This window comes from Anthonomus grandis, chromosome 12, assembly GCF_022605725.1.
Source record: "Anthonomus grandis grandis chromosome 12, icAntGran1.3, whole genome shotgun sequence".
Classification (NCBI taxonomy): domain Eukaryota; kingdom Metazoa; phylum Arthropoda; class Insecta; order Coleoptera; family Curculionidae; genus Anthonomus; species Anthonomus grandis.
Window position 1 is genome coordinate 26,773,501 of NC_065557.1, and position 21,969 is coordinate 26,795,469.

Below are 21,969 nucleotides of genomic sequence, written 5' to 3' on the forward strand. Positions count from 1 at the left end.
AGCCCAATATACTACATATTTTATTTGACTTGTAAAAGTACTTGTTTGTATATTACTACTAATAAACTATCTAATCTAATCTATTGTACATAGTCTTTATTCTTAGGTAAGCTTTGTTTTTTAGTATAAATTAATATGATATAATAATTGGTATTAGGTATTATATAGGTCACTGTTAAATGTCTCAAAACGATTGTACAGGCTAAATACTCATAATCAAAATCTTATAACCTATAAAAAACCTGCAACTCCTGTACAATTTGAACATCCTTGTAGTTTTAACTCTTTCCGCTGAAGCAATACTGTCCCTTTGAAAAAGTCAGCACCATAGAAGTATATATTATGTGATATAAAGTAAGTGATGTAAAACTGAGTTTTGTCCAATATAACAATAACAATAAAATTATGCAAAATAATAAAAATTTGTGTCTTAAAACATGATTTATTAAGAAATCTATAATATTACATTAAAAAAATATCTAATTTCCATAAAAATGCTTTGACAAAAATGCTGCCTTTTATTGGGACCTTCCTCTAACGAAGTCCGTTAAAAAAACACATAAATAGCTCGTAAATGGTAATATTACTTATACTTAAACTCTATTATAATTAATAAAAATTTATCAGGTAAATATTTGTTGACAACGTCACTGGTAGAGAGTGCTTGTATCGGTGGCATCAACAATGCGATCTAGCGGCGTTGCGATGCCATTACCGTTTTCTCGTTACTTCGTACTTTATTTTCATTTATTTAACGTATATTGACTTCGATATAGATTATAGAGTATCTTATCAAATTTATTTTAAAAAAATGCTTGATATTTTATTAAAGGGGAGCAGTAGTATTGTTTTGAGCCTTCGGAAACAACTGAAAATTTTTATGATATTATAAAGTGATTTTTGCCATTTCTCTATAAGCAAGCATTTGGCATCATTGCATCAGAGATGTTGCAAGCGAACAAACCTGCCCATAGTTCCACGGCATGCTACTTCTAGCCTTTCAATGTTCTAAGATTTTAATTTTACTATTTAAATAATTAAAAGGTAACCAGAAAAAAAGTTATGACATTTTTATCTTTGCGACCACTAATTTTAAATGACCCTGTATACATTTTAGCATAAAGTGTTATAAAATCAGTTAGTAATTAAGGAGTAATTAAGGATAATAACTGTAAGATGAAAACAATTAACTTTTCAAGATTCCTGTATATGAGGTTTTTGTCTTATTTTTAGACAAAGATGCGGCTGGTAAAATATTGCGATGTAATTTCGGGACACCCTGTATAGCCATAGGTAGCAAATCTTAACAAAGCAAATTGCCATCATCACACAAGAATACTGGTTGGTTTTTTTAGGAATACTACTAATTTAAGTCGTTTTTCAGAGTTTAGACACAATCCCTGCTTCTAAACTGAAGTTCTAATTATAATGTCTGTCAAGTAGGTAACAAACTGTAACAAACAGGTAGGTAACAGACCTAATGTTTATTTAAATAATGTGAAAAAAATTGGTTATTTGTTCAATTCAAAGTTTCCTGACATTTTGCTGTAATTTTTTAAACTTTTGTTGTTTATCTTAGAAAAAAAAAATTAAAAACAGTGTTTTTCTGATATAAAAGTATATTCCTGTCATAAGTGTATTCAAGACAGGAATGTGTTCCTAGTTCCGTGACAATATTTTTAAATTGCTAATAATGTAATCAAAAATAGTTACATATTTTTTATGAAAATTACGTTCATTATCTCTACTAAATACCTAAATTTTAAAAATATCCATCACTAATAAATAATGTTTTCAATCCTCAAATTCTTCAGTAATTTATTAACATTATAAAACATAACCTCAACATTCAAAAGTAAATTAAATTCCTTAACGCCCTTTATTCTTAATTATACTGAGAGTAAATAATTATCCATATTCTGACAGCGTTTTGTAAATAATATCTTATTTACGACACAAAATCCCCTTCTTACTATAATATATACGTCGATTAGGCGCACCAAGTCGCCGGTAAAATCCTTGCTGGGGGCATCCTGATACCTTTTTAGCACCAGTTGTGGTTACCGTAAGAAAAAATGAGAAAGATATATATAGAGAACGCACAAGATAAAGGGAAACGTATACAATAGCCCATGGTGAGGCCTATTAAAAGGCCTTTGTATGGGGTCCGATTTTTTGATCGGTTCCAGTGCCGTACTTTTTAAGGTATTTTATGTATTGATCATTTTTATTATTTGAATTTAAGTAAGATTTATTTTGAAAGTTGCAGAAAAAACATCAAAAATTAAAACATTTTATATAAAGTTTTTTAATATGGAATTTGAAATACTTTAATTTTAGTATTTTGCAACAATTGCTAATACAAGTGGTTTTAAGGTCGTATTGGATTTTTTTTTAATAATAAAAGTTTATATTAAATACCTTAGAAGTGAAATTATCTAACAATTATTTTAAACACGAACCATTTTCAATATTTTTTTGAAATATATTTAGCAAGCTAATCAACCTTTGTATTAATTCCGTAAAATTTAAGTTTTTATTAATATTTGTTTAATTCCCGTTTTATTTCCCCTGGCAAGTTTTATCACCAGCATATATGCTCTTTTTTTTACTGTTTCTTTATTTCGCTTCTTAATGTTTTTGTTACTTTTGTTTTGTTCATATGATTTTATAAAAACGTTATTTTTTCCAATTTTTTAAATTTTTCTTTAACTCTAGCAAAGTCTCCTTTTTTTATTCATCTAAAAGTTGATTGCAATAATTTAAAAGATGCCTAGAATACTTTTCTTCTCTTACTTATTCTTGGAGATTCCGCTCACTAATTCCTAAGAAGGTGATGAGGTCATGTGGCTAAAAAAACTGCATTTACATTTTTTAAATTTTATAGTTCTTTTACCTTTATGATAGAATATTAAATTGGAAAATTTGTTATTACATAAATATTTATCCATATAATTTTAACTCGGTTGATTAGCTAAGAATATATTTAAAAATCTATTAAAATAAGCTTATGGTCTCTTACTTATTCATGCAGATTATAGAGTTCCTAAATAAGATATTTCAGTCTAAACATGCTTAAAGTATAACCTAAGATTAAAGTAAATGATTAAAGGTAGGATAAAAATATTTAGTCACCTTACCAATTTGAAAAAGGGCAGACTAGCCGCCTTGCTCGTAGCAAACTATTGGAAATAAAAAGCAAGTTTTTGTATTTCAAACAATGAATTTCTTAAAAAGCGAAAGCGCTTTTGGCCGCAACGCTTTTATAAATTGAGATTAGAATGAAAAATTGTTATATTTTAATAATTCGGGTTTAAAATATGACTTATATCCCTTATAATTTCTATAATGAGGAAGAATCGCCGATAGGCCGAAAGCAATGTGCACGTTTTAATAAATAAATCGGCCAATATATAAAAACCAGCAATTTTATTTATTTAAAATAAGTCACACCATCTTTTTTAAATATTTTATTGGTTTGTGAGTATATTCAGCTTGTACTTTTATTTACAAACTATGATATTAATTTCCTATGTGTGATTGCACGTCAAATTTGTTTTAATAATCAAGAATAAGCAAATGCTTCGGTGACTTTTTAGAACAATTTGCATTTTCAGTTTATCATGATTATAATTTGTTATGTATAGGTATATAGATAGGTCTAGGCTCATGTTATAGTGGCTGAAGTCATCATGATTTACCAATTAAAACTGTAAACTTGGAATATTTTTCTTTTAACCCTAAAGAGAAAGAGCTTTTTTGCTAAATTAAATACTTTATTCTACGGTTATATTATAATACGTTCTAACAAGAATAGTGACTAAATTAATTTCTTTCAAGTTATTAGAAAAATTTTAGTGTAAAAAGATCAGCTTTAATTTACCCAAGCTAAAGACCTTAAACTAAACTAGCGTAAAATCAAAAAGTAACGCAACTATAATGAATATTTTTGTATTAGTGAGTGTAGTAACTTATTTTTTACGTAAGTGCTGATGACAAGAAAATATAGAGTAAACCGATTATAAGATGAAGAAGTGAAAAAATAGTAGGTGAAATAATAATTCCAAATAAATAGTCCATTTGACAAATTTCAGTAACAAAACTCATCTCAAAATGTTTGATAAAGTAAAGCAATTATATGAAAAAGGAATTCGTAAGATTCGTATATTATTATGTTGTACGTATATTGTTATGTTTGACTTGTTACTTAAACTGTATGCTTTTTTTAAATAATGATAATTTGAGAACTTGATGACTTGATTGAGGTGCAATATAAAATAATTTATTATTAATAATTTGTATTCTTAAAAAAGTACGCTCGATTTTTTCAACTAGGGACCGCCCGCTACTGATATGCATTTAACATGTATACTTTTTTATACTCCGAAATAAAAAAGGCGACACCCGCCTGCCAGGGGCCGACCCATGCAGGGGACAAACTAATAACAGATCAGCTCACTTCACCCATTCTTTATACCACCAGTAATTTTTTAGGCCCTTAGCTTAGTGCATCAAGAGAATCACAGATTCAGTTATATATTATTATCTCTTAGGTCAATGTTATAAAAGAATAGAATTCCAAAACTGATTTGGTGATACTGTTTAAAAATTGATAAACCAAGGAGATTGTTCTGTATTGGTGTTGTAGTAAGAACTTTGGTGTTAATAAAGTTGATTTTTGCCTCAGTTATTTAACACTGGTTAGTACATTTTACATTATTTATTGCTTGGTATACATATATAATTTATTTAACTTTCATTTCATTCAATATTTAGTTTTTAACCTATATACTCCTTAAATAAAGCTAGTATGAAAATTTACAGAAAATTAAAAAAAAATAAGATACAAAAACATTATAAGGATGGAATGTTTTATAATATTATGTGCTTAGTAAATAGTTATTTTAGCATCTAAAGAATGATTACGTAAAATTTAGAAAAAGAAAAGAAAACTGTGGCGATTTTTTTCTGGATACAGAACTTTTGACATGTTCCTGGATTCTGCTTTAAACCACCCAGGACAACCAATGAAGATTTACAAGTTTTTTGATTTATTTAAAGTGCGTTGCTGGTATATTACAAAAATATTTTAGCTAAGCATTTTCAGGATTTCTAAACAAAATAATAATATATATTTTAATAATACTTTTAATTTTAAGTTTGTACATTTTTTAATTTTTGAGCTACATTTAAAAATTAAATATTAAAGCTACTAGTTTTACATTAAAAAAATCATTTACAATACATAGTATAATTTTTCATTTGAATTAAAATATTTAAATAGAAAAAAACTTTTAAAGATACAAAAAAAACTAACATTTCTTAAAATTTATTGAAAATAAATAGAAATTCAAAAGTTAGAAAAAAATATAAGATATTAAAAATTTTATATATTTTTTTTAAATGTAAAATAATGAAACCTTTTCAAACTTAACGAAAAAAAATGAATTTCAGATTTATCTTTTATTTCGTTTGCAAAAATCAATTAAAAAAAACTAATTTTGAAAGTATTAAAATGTTATTTATCACTTGGAGGGTAAACTTTTTCTTAATAAACTTAAAACATAAAGTTTAATTTATTTTTTTTGCCAGAACATCTACAAATATCCAAGCTAAAAAAATGACAAGAAATCATTAAAAAGTTAATCTTCTGTAGACATGAAAAAATAGAACATAAAAATATTTATACATATGTATGTACGTATTTAAGTACGTGCATACATGAAAAAATTAATATTTCGATATATATTTATTCAGATATCCCGAAAATGCTTAGCTTAAATTCAAGAATATTTTTGCTTTAGTACTTCAAAACATTTAAGTCTTCATGGGACATTTCAAGTTGTTCAATCTAGGAATGTGTAACTATGAGGTTTGTACATTGTTTACAGAAAAACTTTGCCTACAAAATACTGGTAAATACTTAAGGTGACAGTAACGCCCTATAGTGACCAGGGATTTACACAGAAAACAGAAAATTATTTTTCAGTTAATTTATTTTTATAACTTATTTAATTGGTTTTATTATTCTAGGTTAGCCTTGCTAATATTTTTAAGCCTTTTCTATTTTTGGGTAATGTAAGGCTAGGCTGATTTAATAAAAAATACACACATCAAAATGGTCTAAGAGACAAGGAGGTTTAAAAGACAATTAAATGAAAATTTAAAAATTTATTTGGAAAATATTGAAATTAAACAATTTGAAATGATTTTGGAAACACTGCTAAACATTAATTTATCAAAAACACAAAAATTTATCGTAGTATATTGGGGAATTAATAATGTATAACAATTTAAAGAAGTAAAATATCGAAAATTCGAAATAACAAATTTGAAAGAATATTTGTTGTTTCGAATAATAACAAAAGTTAATAAAAAAGAAGTTCTAAATAGAAAATCTTGGCACGCTTTAATTAAATTGTTAATGTCGTTTTGTTTAATTTGTAGCCATGCTCTTTCATAGAGTTCTACTCTTCTCCCAGATATGGGAATTCCTTGAATACTATTCCTTGATTTAAAACATGCCTTTTCAACATATCCCAAACGCTCAATGCGATTTAATTTAGCAAATTACACAGATCATCGACAAGTACCTAATTATTGTGCTGCTTCTAAAAGCTATATGACCGTATATTGCGATTCTTGGAAGATGCAAACGTATATTATCGTGAGTAAGTACAAAATTGTCACCAAATTCTGTAGTGCGTGGAATAATGGGTTCCAAACTTTAACCCTGATATTCTTTTGCTGTTAAAAATCCTTTAATGGGAACCAAATTATTGCAAAACCATTCGAAACTCCAGCTCAAACCTTTAAAGTTCCTTATTGGTACGTGTCAACTTCTTCAATGGTTGGCAAGTGAGATGTATTGCCAGATTCCCCGCACACTCAGCTTTTTTGAATCAGGACTTAAACCAAACCTTAATTCATTAACAAAAGGAATGCATGTTCATTCACGCTCTTGCCAATTCTGATGTTCCTCGGCTCAACTTAATCTCCTTGCCTGATTTCCACGGGATAGTACTGGAGCTCTAACGGAATGTCTGACGTAAAGATTATTTTTATGTAATATTATTATTACTTATTGGTTAAGCAGTGGCATTAATGCTATGAACATTTTGAAGCTCACTTCTAAACTGGTTGACAGTAATACTAGGGTTTTGTAATGTACGAAGGCGAGTAAACGATGTATAAGTTTGATTGCTCTTGTTGGTATTTTTTTTCTTACATCACCAATCTTTTCAAACCTCTGCCACGACTTCTTCCTATAAGGCTCTTGATCTTCAGCTTCTGCATCTTTGCGGATTTTCACACTTCCCTGTATCATATTAACAGCACAGTCCATAACTGTATTTCAAGATCAAGATGTTGCCTTGACATATTGACTATGTTGTACTCATATATTAAAAAAAATTCTCACAATACTGGTAACAAAAATTGTATCGAATAAATGTTTCTTTTTACTAAATTCATCTGAAAAATTCAAACTATTTATTTAATATCAACAACAATAACTTAATATGATGAATGTAATACCGTATATTCAAAGGAATATCAAACAAATATTAAACACAATTATTTCAGAAACAATTTTTTTAATCTAAAAATAAAACAGCTTTTTTTCCTCGTCCACTATACCAGTTTGATGTTTGAGTATAAAAATTATATACGTACTATTAAAATTAACCAGCTTTTGAACAATTCGGTATTAAAATAGCAGTAAAAAGTATAGAAATCTGACATAAAGAATAATAAAGCATTTATTTAGCATAAAAAAGCTACATATAAGTACAAATTTGGTTTATTAGTCTTATTACAATGATAGAAATAGAAAAAAAACAACATTTGTAAATATGTGAAAATTAAATAAAAATAAAAATAAAAAGTGTAATGGATGTACAGGACACAAACAAAAAGAAACAAGAATAAACCTACAGTACCTAATTTAAAAAAAAAAAACATTATTAATACAAATACCAGGGGGCAACAATAAAATTAAACAAAGAACAGAAAATTAAATGAACAGTGTTCAGGTGTTAAAATTTATATTTATTTTACATTTTAGGATATGTGTCAATAATTTTACTATTCCTGGAATATTTTAATATTCACTGAACGTTCCACGACTGTTGCGTGTTCCATGTTATGGTCTAGTATTTGTAGATGTGTTAAATGTTGTCCATATCTAAATAATAATTGATGAATATCAAATGGTATAATCTTAAAAATGCCAATAATTTATTTAAATTTAAGATAATTAAACTTGTAAATCTTAAACTACATTTCTTTAATTATAATAACAAAAGGGGATTTAATCCTGCATGTAAGGCAATAATGTTACACAACTTAGATTTCAAATACCAGCAGGCAACTCAACAAAAGATATTATTTCCAAAGCAGTGTTAAAACTAACCCATTGCTGTTTATTTAGAAAATGTGAATACCAAACATTTTATGAACATTCAAATATGCATGAAATATTGATAAAACCTTGTATGTATTCTCCCTCATTGACATTGAGAATAACAGGTTGATTTACATCAGATCTGAGAATTTAGAAATCTTGTAACATATTACCAATATCAGTGGCGAAGCGTACGAGTAGACAAGGTAGACACTGTCTACCCAAAATTATTTAGTTATTTGTCATTAATTTATTACGTAATTATTTCATGTAATTGTTGAATTACAATTTAAAAAAAAAACTAACACAGAACGTAGTCGTATTATATAGTATTATTATTATATAGTATCTAAACGGCTATAATATCTATCTATCTCTAATATCTAAGGCGCGCCCCGCCTGACGCACCAATTAAAATAAAAATGCAGGGCTGACACCCACTTATTGTATACGAACCCCAGAAAGACACATTGATATTTGTCTTCCGAAATTTAGAGCAATTAATCGAACCATATACGCATCAAGCAGGTGGCAGAGGTCCGGCCGCATCAGCATTCAACCTATTACGTATGCAAAATTTACTCGCGGGAAAGACATTCGAGCTTTTGTCTATCGAAGTCGACCAGCTATTTTATTATGCTGTTGAGGGTTGTTTATGGACACGCTTGATCTGGTCGGCCGCAATACATCTTACAGGTTTTTTAGTGGTTCGATATTGGCAATTGTATTTTTGTTGTGTTTTTATTTGTCTTTAATTAATTTTAAAATAATGGATATTATGGATTTATAAGTTATACCTTTGTTGTGTTTTTTTGTAAGTAGTATTTATTTTTATTTATATATCTTCTTATGCTAATAGAAATTATTTTTTTCTTTTTTATATAACTACTTAATTTTTCTCTTTGAGTTAATATTTCATGCGCTTTCATTCTCTATTTCATTAAAATGAATATTAAATACACATTTTTTCTAATTAACGATTTTTATTGTTTGTCTACCCGAAAAAAAAAGTTCATGCTTCGCCACTGACCAATACAAGATTGAGGTAATTATCGACAAATTTGATTATTATATATAAATTATCTGAATTCTCTATAAATTATCTTTCTAGGCACATAATAGAAACCAAAGTCCATAGGTAAAAATAGACATATTTTTTTTTCTCTCAAAAATAAATCATTTTGTTTAAAACCAAATATTTTGAGTTATCAAAAAATTTAAAATTATGAATTGTTTGTCGAACCTACTGGCTTTTGTCTCAATGTAGTATAATAATCTTTGCAGGAGGTAAAATAATTAAAAATAAACAGCACAATAAATCATAATATATACCACTATATAAGTGTAAACATCACATATCATGATAATAAGTGTATGGTGTAAGTTCTTTAGTAAGACTTAAACCGGTTTGAACTGAATACAATATTAATAAAAACACAAACAGATATAAATTTTAAAAATGTACCATTCTGCAAAAAATATTGTCTTCGTTTAGATTCGTATTTTTATAAATTTATTAACTCAACAGAGCTCTTTTTTGATAGCTTAAAAGATGCAAAAAAATTTGTTCTATAAAAATGGTATTCTTTGTTCTTTTAAAGTTATTTCTTTTCAGAGGAATATTGCTTTTTATCTGGGAAGTCCACTGTCTCAAGCTTATAGGTCTCAATTCTATTATTCAAAAGGTACTGTTTTGCTGTTATTTTGTAAGTTAAGTATAAGTAATGTTTATTTCGAGTTTTATTTACGTTTAATGTAATATTTTTACCTTTAGAGTCTAGTTTTTCGTAGTTCATCTTGTTTGAGAGCCTCAATTTAGGTTATTTCATTGCACGTCTAGCTATTTTCAATTTTCTAGACTTTGTTCCTTACTTGCTTTGATTATCAGCATTCGTTTGAAACCTTTGGGCTCCATCGGCCAAAACAATGTAAAAGCTTCCAAGCATTTATAAATTATTCCACAGATCTTTAAAGGTCTTATCGACTTTAAGTATCTCCGACTTTGCAATTTTTTTAAATTTCAGTAGAAAGAGTACTTTAAGGAGAATAGATTAATAAAAAAAAATTTGCGGATTATTCACATAGGACGCTAAAAAAAAATATTTAAATTTTTTAAAACCTTCTAAAATATGGGTCTACTCTAATTTATTTAATGGTCGAAACTCGTTGCTATTGATAATTACATTGTCAAACTTTTGACATATGAACTCGCAGTTGCCAAATTGTGTATATTTTCTTTAAAAATATAAATATTACTCTAAGGCCTAACCTAAATATTAAGAAACAAACACATCTAGAAAGAATTATCGCATACAGATAAAAAAACACGGAAACCATCTAATATATTCCTTAGATAATTGATTGCTAACTTAAGAAAATTTAACAAACAGGTATATATACAAATTTGAAATAAATATTTATATAAATAAAAACACATTTTATATTTAAAAATGATATCGGTTACCGATTTGTTGTAATAAATTATGAAGTCTATCGAATGCCGTTTTCCCATATATTTCCCTCCACATAAATTGGTCGATATATTGAGGCATCATGGGAGACTGCATTATCCCTAAACGACGTAGGTATTGCTTAAAGCAGGACTAATATCCTTCAACATAATTAGTGCATACACCTGTTACCGGATCAACAAAATTTGTTGAATGGTTTACCGTTCTATGTATGTAGGGAGAAACACCCTTTAAATTTGGTAATCTGGCATATCCCCTCCACAGATCCGTCCAAATTTCTGTGCCACGAAACACGTACATTACTCCCTCTAAAATTGCTGATCTACGATTGGGAATGTACATTATCAAGCCCCTTTTGGCGTGTACATCATACATTCCCAAAATCCACCGTTCTCGTACAAGTCGGCCTCGGTTGAATTTTCTTCTAGCAATTACCGACTCGTCAATTTGGACGACCCGACCTGGATCACCTAATATTTTTAGAAAAGAAAACCATTAAATAAAAATCAATAATTGCCAAGAACAAATGTCTCTAAAATAGCAATATTGCTGGATTGCATTATGTCGCGAACAACCTGCCGACATTGCTGCACATCGGTGCGGACTTTACAAGCCCATTCCCACATTAAAAAAAGGATTAATCTGATAGGACAATTGCTTCTTTCAAAAAGGGAACCTTTAAGCACACTGTAACGCACACGACATCAGTTGCAAAAGAACATAACTCCCAGAGAGGCTGTTTCCCTATACTGAATCATGCAGTACCGACGACAATTTCGGGATAAACAACGCATATTTTGGCGTACTAAAGAACCATTTTGTAATGTTTGTAATAAATCAGGATCTTCAGCAGAAATCACGTGCATAATTGAAAAATATGAGATACTTGATTCATAATTAAAATGAACGAAATATAAAAAAACAAACCAAAATTAACTTAACTTAATTAACGAACGTACTAGAAATAATTAAGTAAAATTAACCAAAGAATTATAGGATTATAAATTATAACTGACACTAAATTTTTAGAAAAAAGTGCCTACAGTAATACCTTTGGATGCAAATTGAATTGCGCTAAACTCATTGTCTAGGCAACCAACAAACAACAACAGGCTTGATCCTGCAAAAATGATAACACTGTTGTCACATTATACTGGTGAACGGATTTCACTATTTATACACATGCCAATACACAACTATATATATACCATATATATATAATATATGTACGATGGGCGTAAGCCCCCATGTGCTTGAAGAGGGGTTGGGATGAGATTGGATGGGACAGGTTGGCTTGGATTGGGACTCGACATTTTCGAGTTCTGTATAATTTTTATACGTAGTGATATATTGTACAAATATCTGCATAAAGTATGTTTTTTTTTAGTGTGGTTGTACATATATATATATATATATATATATATATATCGTTTGTATATGTCGTACACATCTTTTTTTCTTTGTTTATTATTTTATTAAAGAAAATGTTATTCATCCTCCAATTTTTTTTTTGCTTAAAATAGTCCAAAGAAGATTAGCTTACTATTTCAAATTCAAAAATCTTAAAAATCGCAGATACCTAAAGTCAACTAGAATCCTTTAAAAGATACCATACTTCATGACATTTTCATCAGTTTTCTTGTTAATCTTGGAAAGATTTAAGGGAAGTCGTTTAACGCGAATTAGGTGAAAGTTTTGTAATTTGACGTTGATAATAAAAAAATATGTTTGAAGCATGGTGGAGTATGCTCCTGAGTTCCATTATAATTGGTATCACCAAGATGGAGACCGAGGAGCTGCTATTAAAAAAAAATTAGGAGCAAGATAAGAAACATGAAGATCTGATCAAGTCTATGAAGGATGACATGAAGAACGCATATGAAAAGTATGAGAAAAATTAAAGCTTTTTAAGCAACTAGGGGACAGATTCAGATAAGAAGAGTTTCGAAAGTGACCTCGAATACCGCTTGAAGAAGCTTGAGTCATTTTTGGCTAGAAGACTTAAAAGACTACTCCTCTGTTGGAATTGTAATCAGAAGGAACATCGTAAACACTAATTCTCCAAGCCTTTGACAGACTCGAGAAACCAAGAAAACTTTATGAGGCGCAAGCTGACTGGGTGCTACCAATCCCCACATGTAAGAATAAACCGGCTGTAATGTCCTGAGAGAGCTTGGGTGTACCGGGAAAAATATGCGACCGTGAATGTGATATGGTGGTGGATACCGGATGATTCGCAGTTAATATAAGAGACGTACGTAAGGAAACTCCAATCTGCCTGGACTAAAAGATGATAGAGTAGGAAGTAATTTGCTTTTTGGAAGTTGTAGTTTGGAATACAGGTTTTAGTTGCAAAAGTATTGATATTGGATTCTTTCTGAATTGACTTAATTAATTAATTGACTATCCGTCTATTCTTTTTTTTTGTTTTCATGGTGAGCTAATAATTTTGAGCTATATATTATATTAGGCATTTTGCTTTTTCGAGCATTTCTAAAAAAGAGCTTAGTGTTAACGCGCACCCTATATGTATAAAATAGAAAAAAGGTAAAAGTTACTTTGGATAGAAAATAAAATTTGAACATGTCGTTTAAGAGTTATGACTAACTATATAATTATAATAATTATATATATATATATAATACATAATATACATATAATATATACATAATATATATATATATATATATATATAATAATAATTATAATTATATAGTTAGTCATAACTCTTAAACGACATGTTCAAATTTAATTTTCTATCCAAAGTAACTTTTACCTTTTTTCTATTTTATACATATAGGGTGCGCGTTAAGACGGGCCAAAGTAAAATCTAAATATTGTAAAAGTTTTAAAAAGTAAATTTTTTCCTGGTACTGGAAAATTTTTTACACTTTCTTGCTTTAATTATCAGCGTTCTCTTCATATTATCAGCCAAAACAATACATAAACTATTTAAGAATTTCTTGCATGGGTCTTTCAAGGGTAATGCCTTCTTTTTTCCATATCCATCAATGATTTGCCTGTGTTTTGTTTATTTTGAGTTTTCTAAATATTTAAAAACTATTCTGTTTGCTGGTGATATCTCTACAATGCAGTCAACGCCGTCAATAGTTCAAAAGTAATAAAATATGACTATATAAAAAAAGTTTTTTAAATCTTAAGATTAAGTGTATTGTACGAAAAACATAATTTAAAATCAGTAATAACCACTGGAAGGGCATATAGTTATATTAACTCTATTATACGTAAAATCATATGATTGGAATCTTGATGTGTCGCTCAAACCATAAAACAGTTTTAACACTAACCAAAAACGTTTATTGAGAATATGGGGCCTATTGTTCAATCAACGCCTGCCTTCTTTATTTAATTATCGACACTTGTTTCGCCGACGATGTTAGCAAGTTCAAGAAAAGATAAAAAAATTTAAAACTTTTAAATCTTCTTCTTAAAAAGTTTAAGATTCTTCCTAAAATATTAACATCGTTAGCGAAATACGTGTTAAGAATAAAATAAAAATTTTTGCTAGGTGATAAATCTGTTTTATGTATTATATGGAACTCAATGCTTTTAAAAGAATTGATTTTCTTGTTCTACTCGTCAAGGCAAGTTCTTATTCTTTAGCATGACAAGCATAAGATTAATCGTTTTCATCTCAGAAATCCAAATAGCTTGCTAAGTGATGGGAAACCAGCTCATTCAGGAAAAATACAAACAAGGTTTTACCAATAGTTGATGCATATTTGAATATTCATAAAATGTTTCGTATTCACATTTTCTAAATAAACTAGCAATGGGTTAATTTTAATCCTGCTTTGGAAATAATATCTTTTGTTTAGTTGCCTGCTGGTATCTGAATTCTAAGTTGTTTAATATTATTGCCTTACATGTAGGCTTAAATCCCCTTTTGTTATTATAATTAAAGAAATGTGATATAAGATTTACAAATTTTAGCATCTTAAATTCAAATCAAATTATTGGCATTTTTAAGATTATACCATTGTCATCAATTTGATATTCATCAATTATTATTTAGATATGGATAGCGTTTAACACATCTACAAATACTAGACCATAACATGGAACACGCAACAATGGTGGAACGTTCAGTGAATATTAAAATATTCCAGGAATAGTAAAATTATTGACACTTATCCTATGTAAAATAAATATAAACTTTAACACCTGAACACTTTTCATTTAATTTTTTGTTCTGGATGTCGGATTTCTGTACTTTTCACTGCTATGTTAATACCAAATTATTCACTAGCTGGTTAATTTTAATAGGACGTATATAATTTTAATACACAAGTATCAAAATGGCCTAGTGGACGAAGAAAAAAAGCTATTTTATTTTTAGACTAAAAGATTTGTTTCTGAAATAATTGTGTTTAATATTTGTTGGATATTCCTTTGAATATACGGTATTACATTCATCATAATAACTTATTGTTGATATTACATAAATAGTTTGAATTTTTCAGAAGTATTTGGAAAAGAAAAATTTATTTGATACAATTTTTGTTGCCAGTATAGTGAGAATTTTTTTAATATAGGAGTACATCTTGATCTTGAAACACAGTTGTGTGACTGGGCTGTTCATATGATACAGGAAAGTATGACAAACCGCAAAGTCGCAGAAGCTGTAAATTCTACCAAGAGCCTTATAAATTAAAGTTTTAAAAAAAATTGATAACTTGAAAAGACTGGTGATGTAAGAAAAAAACATACTGGTCCAAAAAGAATTGCAAAAACGTCTGGAAATTAATAGTTTTCTACTATTATAAATTTTTAATAGGAGTAATCCTATTATAAATTTATTTCTTACAAATAAAAAAAATATACAAAAAAAAATACAAATAATTATACAAATTCTAGTTTTAAGTCATTATTATTTTATTATAAAGTTAAGACTAAACCTGAATCTAGGATTTTTTTAAATATTATATTTAAAGCAATAAATCATGCCTTCATAGGCCACATAATTTGCGTTCAGACTTTTTAAACACACTGTTTCTCAGAGATCCCTAATGCAGTACTATCAGCAATTCAAAAAAGTTCAGCAAAGAATATAGACATGGACACCGCAAGAACTATATGGTCGTTTAGATATGTCGCAGAGATATGTTTTAAAAATCTAAGGGTACAATCAAAATAAACAACTGTGATAATCATTTTGAAACTTGAAACTTTAAAGAATTAGACAGCTTAGTCGAAATCACTGAATTTGCAAGATCCTGATTTATTTTTCTTTGATTATGGCTATTATACTATGCAAAGTCACATTGATACATTTATGTGGAAACTCCATCTAAAAGTTAATATCTATCGTATAAATAGTATTTAATGAAATTTAAAACGTTATCATGAAAACTGTTACAGGTTTATGAATAAAAGTATCAAAAGCCATTTTTCGTTCGTTTCGTTTTCTTTTTTTCTTCCTATGTGAGGAACCCACTCACAAGATTACAAAAGTGTCAATTCTGAAACAGATTTTATAGAAAATTTTAGTTAATTATTTATTTTATATGTCATAACTAAATAATTATAAAAATTAGCAGTACTACCATCTAGATAACGTTTATGTTTAATACTGTTTATTTAGTGTAAAATATTTAAAATTCAATATTTTTTTTATGTTGAACAACTATATGTAAGATTTTAAATCCAGTTAATATTAGTTCACTTGGTTCTCTCGTTAATCATTTAAGTTGACCTCAAATTCTTAAAATAAGTATTTTTGTATTTAGTGTGGAATACCAATATTGGTTTCAATGTACATGTTAATGATAAGTTTGGTAAATTCAAGAAAACGCATGTACTTGTTAAGATGACCTTTGGATCAAGTAATCGAATATACAGATGTTACATGGAATAATATCAACAACAATTTATTAAAAATCTAATCAATAATTCTTTATTTAATTCACCTTAAAGTATAACATATTGATAAAATATGTGTTTGTTATTCTGGAAACTTGTGGATCTTTTACAAATATTTAAGAGAGCTTTTCTAATATCTGTTAAGAATTTGTCCTAATTTGAGCTATTGGACGTGAATTAGAAAAATATTATTGATTAAAAAAAACTGTACCTAGATTTTTTATTTATCACCTATTTATTTTTCACTGCATAAACTTACAGAAGAAATCCGTGAGGCTTACACTTTTGTCAAAGTTGAATGCTTTTCCTTAGAGATTCTCACACAGATCTCAGAAACTCACATCAACTGATAAAGCATGAAAAAATTTAAACTATTAGATATTTTTAAGCTCTAAACTACCCCCTTAAAATATTTGTAGAGATATTCATATAAACTCTTTACTGCATACAACAAAATGCAAAAAAGAATATGCAAAAAGCAACTACTCATCTTAATTGAAGTAAATCCCCAGTTTATAAAATAATCAGAAACTAATTAATATAAAATTAATATATGATTGGATAATCATAAAATGAAATTTTTTCTTATTGCGTTTTCACACGATGTATTAAGGCAAGAACTCATTTTAATAATTAATTACTGTTAAAATATTTCAATCTATCAATTTATCTTAGCTATTAGTTGTTGTGCATTTTCAGTCATCCGCTGTAACTTTGTTATTGTCAGTCATATTAAGAAAGCAAAAACTAATATTTGTAGATTTTTTTGCGAAGAATCCAGTGTCGTACTTAATTTTTTCCTAGAGGTCACAGTTTTTGATAGTAAATAGCCCTGGGTAACCACGGTAGTGCAACTAAACAAAATCATTAATGTTCTTCCATTATTTAGGTATTTGATTTTGGAAAATCTTTAATACATTACAAAAGCCAAATAGCTAAACTGATTTTACAAATGTATCAAACTAATAACAAAAAAACTATATAAATATAAAAATATAATATAGAAAAAAATTAACAATTTTATAGCAACCTAATTTTTAAAAAATTATAAGTATTGTTCAAAATGCAGACCATGTCTTCTCAAGTTTCATAAAGTTTATAAATTCTTTTAATAGCATTTTCCAAAATAAATGACTGTCTTTTTAATTCTGCAGAAGCATTTTCTGTTATAATTTTTAGTTGTTGCATATTGGCATATTGTCTTGAAAAAAATACCCTTATAAAAGAAAATCCAAAATTTAGAGGTCCGGTGATCGTAGTGGGGCATCGAACAGGTGCATTTGTTCCAAGAGAATGTTCATGGTATGGTCTTGTAAAATTTGTAAGTATCCCTGACAGTTTAGATTTTCTTCATAAATAACTATTTGTCCGTTAAAAATAAAGTAGGAGACCTTAAATCCGAACCTGCCTTGACGCCCTCTAGTAAAAAATCACGTGGGTGTTTTCTTGACTCTAAAACTGTGAATTGTGTCTATTAAGAAATACCCAACTTGTGAAATGTGTCTGGTCGGATCAACTTATTTTTTTTTCAAAATTATTGAGTTTTCATATGTATAAATCAATTTGCAGAACTCCAATCTACGTTCAGCATCACTAGGGTGCTGATGATGAACAAGTTTATACATGTAACGTTTGTCTACTGATCTATAACGTTGTCTCTTGATCTATTTTCTTGCCAGAGGTTGTGTCGAGGTTGCTATTAGATAGGTTGTATTAGATACTTTTTATTTTTTCATTTAAAATAAATTTTATTTTTTTATCCATATTTACCCATATTTCTTGAGAACGAATTGATGATAAAATAAAAAAATAAAAATAAAAAAAATCTAATTCTATGTTAAAGATTAATTAACGGCCAATAGAGTTCTAAGGCCTAGTCTGCGTTTTCATTAGATAATATGAAGAAGGTATATCATGTTTCTAAAAGTGTTTAAATTGTTGATTTTGAGCCATATTAAAAAATAATCAAACAACAACAACAAGAATGATAACAATAAACAAAAACTAAACATAACAATAGATATTAGCACTAAATATGGGAAAACGTAACCAGGAATATTGTTAGAGAGTAGAAACTTCAAAAATCAAATCCTTATGTAAGTAATGACTGAAGTTTATCATTTTGTTTTTTGCGTTACGATGGTCACCCACGGCTATTCACACTTATTTATCATAATAAATAATATAGGGTATGCTATATTTGTGAAAACCTTGACACACGGAAACAAATTAAAAAAAATATATAGTGTGCCCATTAAAAAAAATAATTATGTCAATATCTGTGACCTCTAAGGATTTTTTCTCTGAAATTTTTCTTTAAAAAAAAATACGTCACTGGATTTTACGCAAAAAATCTATAAATATCAGCTTTTGCTTTTTTTTTAAATATGTCAGACAATAACAGAGTTATAATAACTGAAAATGATTTTTTTTAGTGTGACAGAAAATAATAGAATAGTCTCTTAATAGTTAATAGTTCCAGTCTCTTTCCACTTAGCCTCAATTCTACTGATTATAGACCAACTTGCAGATTCTCTGTAGAGATATTTATTGTTGAAGATTATTTCAATGTTGTGTGTTTTAACTTGCTCATCACAGATAAGGATAATTAGTATTTCGCTCCTCTGAGTCTCAATTAAATGCATTATAAATATTTTCAATTAACCATACAGTTGAAACTTTTAAATAACTGACACTTGTTTAAAGACCAAGAATGTCAAATATTCCTAAACAGAGGTGTATTAACTGAGGTAATTAAAATGACTGGTTATAATGGTTTAAAATACTGTTAATGGCGACTACTTCCAGCATTTGGTAAAATAAATTTAGGAATGTGGAATGTAATTTATCAAATTAGGTTTCATTAAAGTCTTATAATTATTATTTAAACGTAATTATTTCTTAACTAGTTAAAGATAATGATAGAACATTATACATAGAATGTGTCCAGAATTTTTCGCAGAATCCGAAAATGCCAAAATATGTAAGAGGTTCATTTTAAGAAAAAAATATTTTTTCTGCCACATCTATTTTTTGCGACATCCTGTAATTTTACATATAATGTTAAAATATTTTCGACTCAAAAAAAAAGACGTATCCAAGGATTTTTCAAAAAAAAAAACTCTTTTTTATTGAATTCTTCGTTATTAAATCACAACCCTATGTATTCAGAACGAAGTATTTCCAAAAGCTTTTTACTACAAGTTATATTTTTAACATTATTATTAGAAATAGTATATTGTATACCTAGTAGGAAAAGCTTAACATTCCCGGGCGATCGTAAAAATACGGAGTCCGGGAATGTGGCTTTTCCTACGAGGTCTACATACTATTTTTCCGAAAATCGGGAATCATAAAATTACGGTAAATTTTTACCGTATAAAATTACGGTAAATTATTACTAATCATGTTAAAAATTTCAAATCAACATTATTATTTTTCCCTTAAATAAAAGAAGCCATGAAACATTGTTTCGTAACTATGGAAACGAAGTACATAATTTTAAATTGTCAAACTTGACGAGTGAAAAGTTTATTTGTGGCGTCTTTCCAAAGTGTTGATTTTTTAACGTTTTAAAAAGCCAAAGTAATGTGTAAAATGATGAGTGATGATGACTGTTCCATTTCTGGAACCCCCCCAGAACTCACGGAGGCAGTGAATGCTGCATCATTGGAATTGTTACCAGTAAAATCTAGAAATAAGTATAACTATGCATACAACCGCTTCATGGACTACCGTACGAATAAAAATGTAACTTCTTTCTCGGAAAATGTTGTAATGGCATACTTCTTGGAGCTTGCTTCCAAGATGAAAACTTCAACTTTATGGGCCAATTATTCAATGCTGAAGGCAACCCTTGCAATTAGACATGATGTGGATATATCTAAATATTCAAAACTTCGGGCATTCCTGAAACGGCAAGCACATGCCTATAAGCCAAAAAAATCCAAGATTTTAACTAAAGAAGAAATAAACAATTTTATTCAGGAAGCTTCAGATAAGGAATATTTAATGATTAAGATAACTTACTAAACTTCAAATTATATTTGGATTCTTTACATGCTTATTTATTGTTGTAGGTAGCTGTAATATTTGGAATTTCCGGAGCTTGCAGAATGGACGAGCTGGTTAAAATGACTGTACAAGATATACAAGACCTACTATCTAAACTTTTAGTTACCATACCGGATTCAAAAACCAATACATCAAGATCATTTATAGTAAACGAAATGTACTTAAATCTATACCGCAAGTATGTCTCTTTAAGACTTAGAGACATGAGTACCACTCGGTTTTTTTTTAAGTACCAAAAGGAAAAAGGTTGTAGACAAGTAGCAAGAATTCACCAATTTAGAAACATGCCTAAAATAGTAGCCAGTTATTTGAATTTGCCAAACTCGAAAGAATATACCGGCCACTGTTTTCGTCGGTCTTCTGCCACAATGCTTGTTGATTCTGGTGGAGATATTACTAGTTTAAAGAGACTGGGTGGATGGAAATCAACAAACGTCGCTGAAGGATATACAGAAGAGTCTCTTACTAATAAGGAAGAAGTGGCAAATAAAATTTTCACAGCAGAAAAAAATCAGGAAAGTAAATCTAATATTTTTAATACTGCAGTAACGCTTAATATTAGTTATTGTCATACAAATAAAATTATTAGTTTGGAAAATATTCAACAAAATAATGCTATTAGTTCCCAAGTTCTTCCAGTTTTCAATACTTGTACTAATTGTCAAATAACAGTAAATATAACAAATAATATGTAATAATTTTAAAATATAATGTTAACCTTGTTTGCGCTGAAAGTTTTAAAAATAAAATTGTTTTAGGAAAAAAACTGTTCGCATTTATGTTCTAAAGTTTACTGTATGGAAATAACATTTCCTTACAGTACAGAAATGAATATTTCCTTACTGTTATTTTCGGTTGCCAGGCAACAATCAAGTTGGATGAAATATTGACTTTTTCTTTCAAATATGTTGTCAAAAATGTTATTATTTCTTATCGATTTTCGTAAAATATTATTATATGTATGTTAATGTTAATCATTAAAGGAGTATTATTATTAAAATTAAGCTTATTCACAATTTTTTGGTTAATAAACTTAGAAGAAATAAAGAAGCTTGAAAATCTGAGTTTCTATCACTTAAGTTTTTGTTGAGGCCCAACTTATATTCAGCTGGTATTAATGCGTTATGCGACGGTCGT

At 28.3% G+C, this 21,969-nt stretch overlaps 1 protein-coding gene across 2 annotated transcripts in view; it reads left to right on the forward strand.

The window, feature by feature from the left end:
• The first annotated feature begins 1,943 nt into the window (after positions 1–1,943).
• LOC126743128 (zinc finger protein GLI2-like) overlaps positions 1,944–21,969 on the forward strand; it is a 33,668-nt gene continuing 13,642 nt past the window's right edge. Inside the window, exon 1 of one of the 2 annotated variants that reach the window (XM_050450095.1) lies at positions 1,944–2,205. The gene's annotated coding sequence lies outside the window, so the exon portion shown is untranslated. Of the gene's footprint in view, positions 2,206–4,541; positions 4,701–21,969 lie in introns of those variants that run through there. The other variant, XM_050450096.1, reaches the window with a different exon arrangement.